The 11,347-nt window shown below is 41.8% G+C and overlaps 1 pseudogene; it reads left to right on the forward strand.

The window, feature by feature from the left end:
- The first annotated feature begins 719 nt into the window (after positions 1–719).
- LOC144265407 (signal peptide peptidase-like 2B pseudogene) lies at positions 720–2,273 on the forward strand (annotated as a pseudogene).
- The last annotated feature ends 9,074 nt before the right edge of the window (positions 2,274–11,347 follow it).

Here is an 11,347-nt window from a genome sequence, read left to right on the forward strand (position 1 = left end):
TTCCCAGACCCGAAGGAGATCTCCACGTAAGCTCAAAAGCTTGTCTGCCTCACCAACAGAAGTTGGGCCAATAACAGATATTACCTGACCTGCCTAGTCTGTGTAGGAGCCGAAAGCGTCAATCCAACACCATTACATATCTCCTTCCTCGAAGTATAGGGAGAGCAAGTATGCTTTGACAAGCTTTAGGCATCTATGCATACTCTGTGAGCCATTGTCTGCAGGAACTATGGGGTAAAGTGCATCCCCATGGACACACAAATGCCTCATCTACACATAGTTTTTGTACTGATATAACTAGGTCAGTTAGGAGGGGTGATTTTTTGTTTAGTTAGATCAGTACATTTAAAGCACTACACATTTCTAATGTAGACAAGGCCTAAGTAGCAGTCCCTGTGCTTCCTCAAGAACTGTGATTATCCCTGGCCTTTGTGCGCAAGTTGTTGGGTGGCCCCAAACTCTTCTCCCCCAGCCCTCCCCGCAAGAATAGCCCAGTTGCTAGATTTTGAGATGGAGGAAAGTGTCTCTATTCTTTGGTGAAAAGTCCAAATGGAAAAATGAAAGGGGACCCAGGAGTCAGCTCTGGGTATTTCCTATCTCTGTGAGGCTGTGTTGCATGAGGCCTCCTGTCTCCATGGAGACGAATCTGTGATGTGCAAGGTATTGTCTCCAATAACCATGGAAAGGGTCACTGTGTGATGTGCAAGGAGGAAAAGGTAATGCCTGGCGGGAAGGGTGGTGCAATCTATCTTCATGGGAAAGGAAGAAGCAGAGAGAAGAGAATTTGTTGTGAGGCTCGGCCCCTCCAGGAGAACAGTAAAGGAAAGTGGGGGGCAGCACCAGAGGATTTCAGCTCAGAGTGGGTGCACTTGCCACGTGAGCTGAGACAGGCCCCTCTGCTGCCGCTTCAAGACTATACTGACTCAGCCTTCTGTTCTCCACATTTCCACCTGGCCCCTCGGGCATTCAGAAAGTTGGTCCCAGCAGTGATGTGGGGCAACTGCAGCCTCTCTGAGAAAGGGAGACTGGCCCAGCTGCACAGGGCCCAGGGTTTACTGGTATTCGTAAGAGAGAGACTAGACTCTTTCTTCACAGGAGGCGGCAGTAGGAGCTGTCAGTGCCCAGAGATTGCAGCTATTGCACCAACACTGACCCCATTCAACCATTGCCCTTGCATGCCAGTCATTGCCATCCCCATGGCTGTGCTCTATGACTCTGATATGCTGGATATCAGGGGCAAGAAATTCAGTGAGCCCCCACTCAGGGCTGCCATGTACCTCCCCACGAGGCCCACCCAAGACTACAGCATGGCAATCCTTGTCATCTCGGCAGTGGGCACCATCATGATTGGTGGCTACTGGGCAGGGCTTGCGATGGCAGCAAAACCTCAGCACACAGAGCACCAGGATGAAGAGGACGAGGAATGCAGTGACAAAGAAGCTGACTGCACCCTCACCGTGATCTGTGTTACCATGGTAACATCCTCCTCGCTGCTACGCCTTCTCTATTGCTTCCACAATCGCTTTGTGTGTGTTGTGATTGGGATATTCTACTGCATTTTCTCCAAAGCTCTCTGCAGTTGCCTCTCTCCTTTCGTGAGAAGAATCCCACTTGGAGAATGCAGGATCCACTTGCCCTGTTTACACAAGAGCACACAAGTTTGGATGTTGCTCCTGAAAGTACCTTGCAGCTCCATCAGTCTGCTTTGGTGGGTTTTCTGAAATGAGGACTGGTGGGCATGGATCCTAGAAGATGCTCTAGGTGTGGCCCACTGCCTCTCCATGATCAAATCCATTCACGTGCCTGCTATGAAGAATTGCACCTTTTATGTATTGGCTTTTCTGGTGGCTGATGTGCTTTACATATTCATCTCTCCTTTCCTAGCCCAATCTAGGGGGAGTATTATGGAGGTAGCAGCTCTCCGCCCCTCAGACTCTTCCATAAATGAAAAGATTCCTTTGGTACTGAAGGTTCTGAAATTAAACTCCTCTCCATTGGATCTCTGTGGCAAGGCATGCAAGATCCTAGGATTAGGGGATATCCTCATTCCAGGCTTCCTTGTAACATAATGCCACAAATTTGATATTCAGGTACAGTCATCCAAAGTCTATTATGTGGCTTGCACTATAGCTTATGGCACTGGTCTTCTAGGAACCTTTGCTGTCAGGGCATTGCTACAGATAGGCCAGCCAGCTCTACTGTACTTGGTGCCCCTTATGCTTATCACTAGTCTTTTTGTTGCTTTTTGGCACCAGGAGCTCACATTATTCTAGACAAGTCGTGGCTTTGAGAAGAACCTACCTTATCTCCCTTTGGAGAAGGCTCCTGCCAGCTATCCACAGCTCTCAAATAATTCTGTGCACCAACATCTCAACAAGAGAGAGCAAGAAAAGACCAATCCCATACTCAGCTGAAAAAGACAACAGAAATGAATGATTACAAAGTGAACACAAGTGAGCTCAGTTCCATGCCGTATACAGAAGAACCAACCAGCCAAACTGGGGGTGACCATGTGCAAGAAATCTTCTGAGCAGAAAAGAGCAAACTGAACTAGATAATGCAACTCACTGGATTTGATCATATGATCACAAACTTAAAGTCCCTCATCATGTGTGTGAAATAGAGGATGCTTTAAAAGGTTTCTCATCTGTGATGGTCAGTGATCATTTTAGTGACCATTGCCTTCTTGTTTTCTATGTCATTTTTCCAGGTTTTAACTAAGGCAGCAAGCTGAGAAGGAAATTACAGAAGCCCTAGCACTATCAGAAGCAAGCAGGGTGATTACTAGTACCCCCAACCCCACCCCCACTGCCACAAAAGGGTCCGTGCTCCCCCCCACCCCAAAATTGAAGGATTCCACAACTGTGGCTTTCTTGGGTTCCAACAATCAGTCATTGGTGCCTTAGGGAAAAATAGGGGAAAAGTGACAAAATCCCAACCCTTGCAATCATGTTACCTTTTCATAGCTAGCTACATCAGGCAAAAGGCCAAGAAACTTGCTAAAAGTAAACAGACCTGAGGTTCTCCTTTACATTTATCAGCCCTCAAAATTAGGGAGGGATATTGTGGCCATAGATTTCACAGTCCCCAAAGGCAAGTTCAGCTTGTGTTGGCCTGGTTTGGTTATCTGCTATCTTTGTTTACTGGGTTCACCTACTAGTCACATGGTCGCAGTTGTTTCTGCCTTCCCTCTGAGATAGGCAGCCGGAACTTCTTCCTGCAATCTGGCTCACATAGTCATCCAAGCCCTAGAGGCACCTCTTAAGGTCTACTTAGTATCTGGCAGAAAGTCAACCAGGTGAAGGAAGTCTTCAGATGAGTGGAGTTGGACCTCCTCCAAGATCTAACACCCCCCCCCCCCGGAGTGATGTTGCCCTTCTCCAATGGGCAGGTTAGTTGGCAGAAGGAAATGAGTGGTTGAGATTGTGATTGCGGCCTATGGACTCACCTGCTCTCAAGAGAGGCTAAGCTCATTTCCAAAAAAATACCCTTTTAGTGCAAAGAATTGGGAAGAGCCCATTTAGCACTGATCTAGGAGTTGCCCTAAACAGTCCCTTCCTGAAATCCAACTGCAAACAGCAGAAAAACCAGGAAAGGGATCTGTGTCAATGACAGGCAGCTCTCGCTGCATCCCTGCCTTCCCCACCAGTGTAGAGCCCTCCCGCATCTAGTAGCCGCTAACATGCCTGCATCCCTGGTGAGCTGATCAATACATTCTGAATAGCTACAGCCCCTTTTTAGGAATTATCTTCCCTGTATCTCTCTTGGAGCCTCTCCAGGAAGTGTGTTTAAGTTAGCTGACCTGAACTAAAAGTGTCTCACCTCTTCCTTCATTAAGGATTTGCCCATAATGCCAGCAGAGGAGCCTCCAGGTACGTTTTAGGTATACAGTCTTCTGTGCCGAGAAAAAGAAGTCGGACAGAGTATGGGTTTCCTCAGGAGGAATCTATGTGTGGACAACAACAGTAGTCTCCTGAGCTTACAACCTTAGAATCATCTTCGGGTCCTATTTTTGCAGGCTGCAAAGCAAAATTTAAGGAATGCACAAATGTGTGCAAAGTTCGTCCTCCTTTTACACAGCTCTAGTCACCATATCCAACAGTTATGAGGCTAACACATGAAACCAATGCAACAGCCAGCCCCCAAAAGGTGGTTTTTAAAATGACATTAGAGACCGTTCAAAATACTTCCTCTACAGAGTTTTACATCTTAAGTTTTTATTTCCTATTTATGATATTCTCTCCACTATAGGTTGAGCTTCCTTTAAAACAAGGAAGCAAAAAAGCCTCAGGTGTCAAGCGTGAAGTGAATACATTGAAGAACCAGACTAACTTATAATAGCAATCACATTTCTAAAATTATGCAAAAGTGGAGGGAAAGTCTCCACAATGATATGATCAAAAATCATATCAGAGAACAAATGTCTCAAGCTGTTATAGTAGTGGAAATACTTGGGCTGAAAACCAACGTACCCAGACCTAAAAGACAATCCCAAACAAGTAAAATAAACAAATGATTACTAACGAATTATGTCATTTATGTTTATTGAAGGACTACTTGGTTTTGGATTTCTAAAAACTCCTGATCTCAGATGCATTTACCCTACATTGTCATTTTTCATCATATCTTTTTAGAATTTGATTGCAGTTCTTTAGAACTCTTAGCACTTTTGCTCAGTGTGGCATGACAATTACAGACACTGGAGAACTCAGAGAGGCTTCCTACCCTCAGATATACATGAGAGGAGAGGGTGAAGTCTGATCAGAAAACTCCTTTAATTGTATAAAAGAGCAAGAGATTTTGCAGGCAACAACTCCTCTCCCATTACTCCCAGTTTCCCTCAAACTACCAGGGCAGTGGGGAGTGGGGGAGTGTGAATCTCTCTTTCACATGCTCATACACAGAGATAGGCTACTAGATATACAGCTCTGGATGCTAATTCTAGTTGGCTTATTTATTAAGGGAAAACTTTAATATAGCCCAGCAATTAGGAATTGATGAACAAGTGATGTGTAGATTGATTAGCTGTCCTTAGACTCCTTCTCCTCTTTACCATTAATAAGGTCTGATGAATGGTTATTTTTTTAAAGTTGTTTACTACAAAGAGACCAGAACTTGATAGACAGTATGGAGCCATCAGTAAAAGCTTGAAATAGTTTACTGGAGGGAAGTGTTTCAACAAAGAGCTCAAAGGAGGAACCAAGCTGCTTAGTCTGAGGTTTAAAATGGCAATTTAAATAAGTGAAAGAATGGAGGCTGTCACTGTATGTGATTGAGAAACTGTGCCAAGCCTTCAGATATAAAAGGTGATGGGCACAATGTAAAAACCTGGGGGCTGTGGAGGGACAGGAAGAGAAGGATATTTAAATGTTCCCCACCTTTCCCTATCTTGATAATGAAAGGACCCTTTGGCATCTCTGATTGATACACTGAGGACTGGAGAACTTTGTCCCATTTGTCACATAGTTCCACAATTTGACACATCTCTCAAAATAATGCACCACCTACAGAGTAGAGGACTTTAAGGTCTCGTCCTGCTTATATAGAGAAGTCACTGACAAAATCTCCATGGACTTCAGTGACACGGAATCAGGTTCTATATCTCTTTCTCTTAATGCTCTTTCCCCCATTCATTCATAAACACATGTTGTTTGACTGTGCAAAATACTAAGTGGCCAGTGGCTAATTACTGCTCCCCACCTTCAGGGAATAAGGGACAGCTCTTAAAAATATGTGGTAGAGCTGAGAGATTCTTTGGGGACTAGATGTGGAAAAATAGCAAGAGAGGATGGTTCAGCTGTGATATGAAAAGCAGCACTTTACTGCCCCAGGTTTATAGGATTACTGTTCCTAGAGGGCCTTCCTGTAGAGCTGTATTTGGCTGTGGTGATAACAGAATTAAGAAAGGGAGGAGGTCTTCTATCGTATCTTTTCAGTGCTATGGGGATAAAGATATGGAGTTTCTCTTTACTGTGGGTAAATATTAAATACTTTTTCATTATACCCAAATACCCTATTATACTCAATGATGTAACAGTGAAAATGCAATATGATGCTGCAGCTGCACTATTTCTTACACTTCACTGTCACAGTTATGGTAGAGCTGTTGAATAGCCTCCGCTGGTATAAATCAGAGTCGATCCATTGAGTTAAGCGAGTTACACTGATTTACACCCACTGAGGATTTGCCCAATATTTTCTGTATTTTAAGATCCGATTAGTGATCATGGCTACAGAACACCTGGGAGAGTATTAGTTTTTCAGAGATTTTAAGGCCAGAAGGGACCATTACGATCACTTAGTTGGACCTCCTGTATAGCACCGGCCAGAGGACCTTCCCCAGTAACATCTGCATCAAGAATGTAACTTTTGTTTGAACTATAGCCTATCCTTTAGAAAGAGTCAATCTTAATCTAAAGCCTTCAAGTGTCCTTACATAAGTTGTTCCAGTGGTGAATTACCCTTATTGTTAATTGTGTGTCGTATTCTTAGGGTGAATTTGTCTAGCTTCACTGGCTCTCACTACACCCTTTTCTGTTATCTATTATCAGAAAATTTTTCCCCAAGTAGGTACTTGTAGATGTGGTGAAGTTACTTTTCAATTCAATTTTTTTCAATTCAATTTTTTTAAATAGAGTATATATTAATATATCATAAACATTTTAATCAGAATGAAACATTGGAATGGATCCAAAACTAAACATTTTCAGCATTTTCTTTCATGGAGAATTTCAAAGTGTCCAGGTGTCATTCAACTGTGGAACAAACTCAAATTTTGAAATCTCTAAATCCTTCATGCAACAGAAGTTCCGTCCTCCACACCGCTCTAGATCAGATCCTTAGTCATCCGTCTAGGGCCTGATCCAGTTTTCATTGAACTTAATAAGACCCTTCCCACTGACTACAATGGGAAGTGGACTGTGCCTTTACTTAAGGTAGGGTGCCTTGAGGTCGTGTCTGTGAGGCAGTGGAACATGGGGGTAGGGGAAGGATTAGAGGGTGGGAACCAAAAGATTAAAGAAGAAGAATCTTTTGTACAGAGTGCGCTTCTCTCAAAACAAATGAAAATCTAATAGAAAAATGTACTGGATGACTATGCAGTAGGTAAGCATGGAGCTGCCGATATTGGCCTAAGGGAGAGTTGAAGGTTAGTTTGAAGTTTGTGAACCAGTATTAATGAAATGTCCAGAGCCAATAGCAGCACCTTTCATATGAAATTATATGGAAATGCATTATTTCTCATAAGAGAAGCTCCTTAAAATCTGCCTAAATTGAAGCCTGACAGTTTTAGATAGTGTAATTGAAGAAAATGATAAGGGAATATCATGGAAGATCATCTATTTCCCATTATATTAATAACAATCTCAACCTACTCTCCATGTTAACACTTTGTATTTACCTCATCTCTTATTTACAGAAATATGTTCACTCTATTCTCTTCCGATAAAAGTTGAAAGTGAAAATTTGGGTTAGTTCATCCCATTCCAACAAAGCAACTCCAAAAAACCAGTGTACATGTATCAGCCTGAAATGTCTCCTTTTGTACAATTCTTCAGATCTTAAATTACATCTGTCTTCATCTGAAAGAAAAGGTAAAAGGGAAATGTGTGCAAAGTTCGTCCTCCTTTTACACAGCTCTTGTCACCATATCCAACAGTTATGAGGCTAACCCATGAAACCAATGCAACAGCCAGCCCCCAAAATGTGGTTTTTTAAATGACATTAGAGACCGTTCAAAATACTTCCTCTCCAGATATAGTCAATGGGATATAGTCAATGTTCCTCTCAAAATAGCCAATGGGACAACTCACATTCTTAAAGTTAAAGTTTGCTGGATCAGGGTTTAGTATTTAGAGTCAGGGACTAGGAGCCAGGGACTTGGTTCTGCCATTGTGTCACCCTTGGGGAAATCATTTAGACACAGATTTTCAAAAGTGATTTCTGGTTTTGGATGCCCCAAGTGATACACAGTGGGCCTGAAGTTTCAAAAAAGTGCTGAACATGCAAAAATCCAGTGAAAGTCAATAAGAGCTGCTAGTGCTCAGGTGTTGCAAGCAAAGCACCCAAAAACGGAGGTACCACAAACCAGTGGCCATATTCTAAAAATATGGACCATGATCTCCCTGTGACTCAATTTGTGCATCCGTAAAATGTAGATTACATCCATGCCAATGTGAAATTTCTGAGATCCTCACATGAAAGGTGCAATACAACTGCAAAGCATGATCGCATATAAAGTACCCGGAGCTAAATTTTGAAAGGGCTTCATGGGAGGCACAAGCCAAGAAAAGTATTACATCATTCTGTAACCTCACAGAGCTTTACAAATCATCTAATCCTGATCACAGAGCAAGGATAACATATTCAAAAATGCACATGTGGTTGATTAAATCCCAGTACCACAGTAGGTTTTTTTTTTTTTTTTTTCTCTATATCAGCATTTCTATTGTGCATCTGGTACCCATGAATCCAAATTACACCTTGTATATCCCCGTACATGTAATGATATTACCTCAGCCTTCTGCAAATAAAGTATTATCCTTCTCCTTTAGTTTAACTGAGTGTTAAATGACTCGCAGATGCAGACAAATAGAGATCACAGAGTATGTCTGGCCTATTATGGAACAGTTAGAAATCCCTGAAAATATGGTATGTGCAATAAAGAAGAGTTAACACTGCGATTGGAATCTTAACTTTTGTTCTTCCTATAGTTTTATATTCAAATTTGCAATCTTAATGTTGCATCAGCACAGGCTTCTGTATGTAGACAAGGCCTCAGAGTAGAATTCAGCACTATATCGTAACAGAAGGGGGAAGAGTTACGGTTGTATGTTCCAACTTAACTTTCACATGTTCTTTCTAGATATTTGCATTGAGGTATTTAAATATGGGCAGTGTGTATTTTTGTTAATAAACATTAAATATTTTCTTTGTGTATATACACACACGCGCACACACACGTTCTATTTCCAGGAGACATAGCCCCATATGATTACATTTAAGTCAGTGCAATGAGAACTATAAAGAATTCTTGTGACACTGCTTTTAAAATAAAATACTTCATTTGTATTCCTCCCTGAGATGGAAGCAAATGTGAACAGCATCTCAATAAATTCCTAAAGGACAGCTTGAGAGTCATGAGTAATTGAGTTTGCCAAACAGCTAGGGAAAATATGGAGAAATAAATGTAAAGTTGTCTATCCTGCTAGAGAGAGAATGCAGACAACTGAAAACTCAGTTACTGTTAACCTGTGCTTCCCATGGGAATGTTGAAAGTACTGATTTCTAATTAATGTTCACTATGCAAAACTATCATAAGCAAGCTTAAAATGTAGTCAGTGATTACATTAACTGCTGATCAACTTTGATTCAATATGGACAAAAACTGATACTCTTAAGCATATCTTGACTCAGTACTCTGGCACTGATCCAGCCAAATGTGATTAATTTTCTTGCTTGGACCACCTTCTCTAGTTCTAAACATGTGTGATCCATTGTTATTTGCTGCGTGCACAGTTTATATTGGTCATTTGTTAAGTATTGACAATGTGTTTGACTCTCTTCAAGGCATAAAGTACAGAAAACAATTACAGGATTTTTGTTTGTTTGTTTTGAGAGGGAGAGTTGCTAAAGGTTTAGTTTTAGTAACCAGATGTGCATAGCTTAACTTTTCTTCAGGAGCTGACCAATTCCAGAGTGGGTTAATGGTCTTGGTAGGAAACTGAGACATCTTGGCTAATTTTCTCACTGTTCCCGGGGTTGAAAAGCTTGACAAAGTGCCAAATGTCTGGAATGGCAATCTTTAATTTAGTTTGCTACTGTTCAACTCTCAGGTGTACCATCTTATACAAATCTTTAATTATGTATTAATTTCAATATCACATGCAGTACACAAGAGCTGCTCATTAAAAATTGATCTGTATTTTATCAATTCTATTTAGTATTAATTATAATGCAACATTCACTGGAAGAGGCCTCCAGATGATGACGCTATTTTACATAACTAAGCAATAATTTGCTAGCAAGAGGAAATACCTTTACAGGTTTAAACTCTAAATAAATCAGTTAGAAAAAACAAGCCAGTATATATGAATCACAAAGAAGCCATTAATGCAGGTGTTGGAAGAAGTGTCATTCAGTAGTTAGAGCAAGCAGCTAGGAGTCAGGAATCCTGGGTTACCCCCAATGTCCTGCATGTTGAATCTAGTTCAACCACAGCTATCAGATTTGAAGCAGTAGTTAATTCTGGCAAGTCTTGTGGCCTGGGTTACGCAAAACATCAGACTAGATGCTCACAATGGTCCCTTCTGGCCTGAAATCTGTTAGTCTATGGAGGGGCTGGGGAAATGAAGTTACAGGCAGCAGCTTCCCTCTCTCTTCCCTGAGGCCAGTGAAGGAGAGTATTGCCATGGAGGTAGGTATCAGTCCCATTTTTCATTTCTTGGTCCCCTGATCTGATTGGCTCTCTTCCCTTTCACCCACACAGGGAAAACAGGGTCCCTGTTATAGTACAATCCTTTTCAATTAGATATCCTACAGTAACATTTGGTTTAAATGCAGGGGAGAGAAGTGCTTTTAACCATTAGCATATCTACGTTGTTCAAGGAGAAAAAAAAGGCATCTCAGACCAGTGATGTTAAGTGCCTGGTTGATCCCCACTGTGCAGTCCCCTCGGAAGCAAGTTATATGGATCCTGTTCTCCCTGTGAAGTCTAGCCCTGCTACCACTGCATCGGTGGGCATTTTGCCATTGACTTCAGTAAAAACCAAATCAGGCTCTGTGTCTGGATCTGCTACCATACAGTGATTAATCAGTCAACCAAAACGATGCAAATGAGACCTTTAAACTGTGTAAGGAAGAATGGGCTCGTCTCCCTGACAAGCCGCGCAGAGGAGAACAGCAACCTATTGGCAATTGGTTGTGACTAATTAAGCGAGCTAAATGCATGGGCAGCTTAATAAACAGTGATAGCCAATTGCTAAACAACTACTAACTGCTCATTGCAAAAGTTTCTGAAGCCTTTTGACATGGACTTTGGTTAGTTAACACACAAAGCTGCCTAGAGGAATAAATGAGTTGCCACTCACTGATGACTGCTTTCCACTGTAGAGCCCAGGAAGAAATTGGAAAAGTGAAAAGCAGCTAAAAAACAGAGATTGCCAAAGCAAAAATGCTTTCTTAAAAAGGATCACAGTCCTGGGATGGGACAAATAGAGGCACAATGCAAAGGAAGGACTGCATCAGTGAAGACAGAGGGTAAGTATATCTAATGGTTAGAGCAAGGCACTTGTCTTGATAAAGAATAGAAAACCCCACTAGTCGCCTGTGTGTTTGACAGGAATACTTG

This window comes from Eretmochelys imbricata, chromosome 5 (genome assembly GCF_965152235.1).
Source record: "Eretmochelys imbricata isolate rEreImb1 chromosome 5, rEreImb1.hap1, whole genome shotgun sequence".
NCBI classification, from domain to species: domain Eukaryota; kingdom Metazoa; phylum Chordata; order Testudines; family Cheloniidae; genus Eretmochelys; species Eretmochelys imbricata.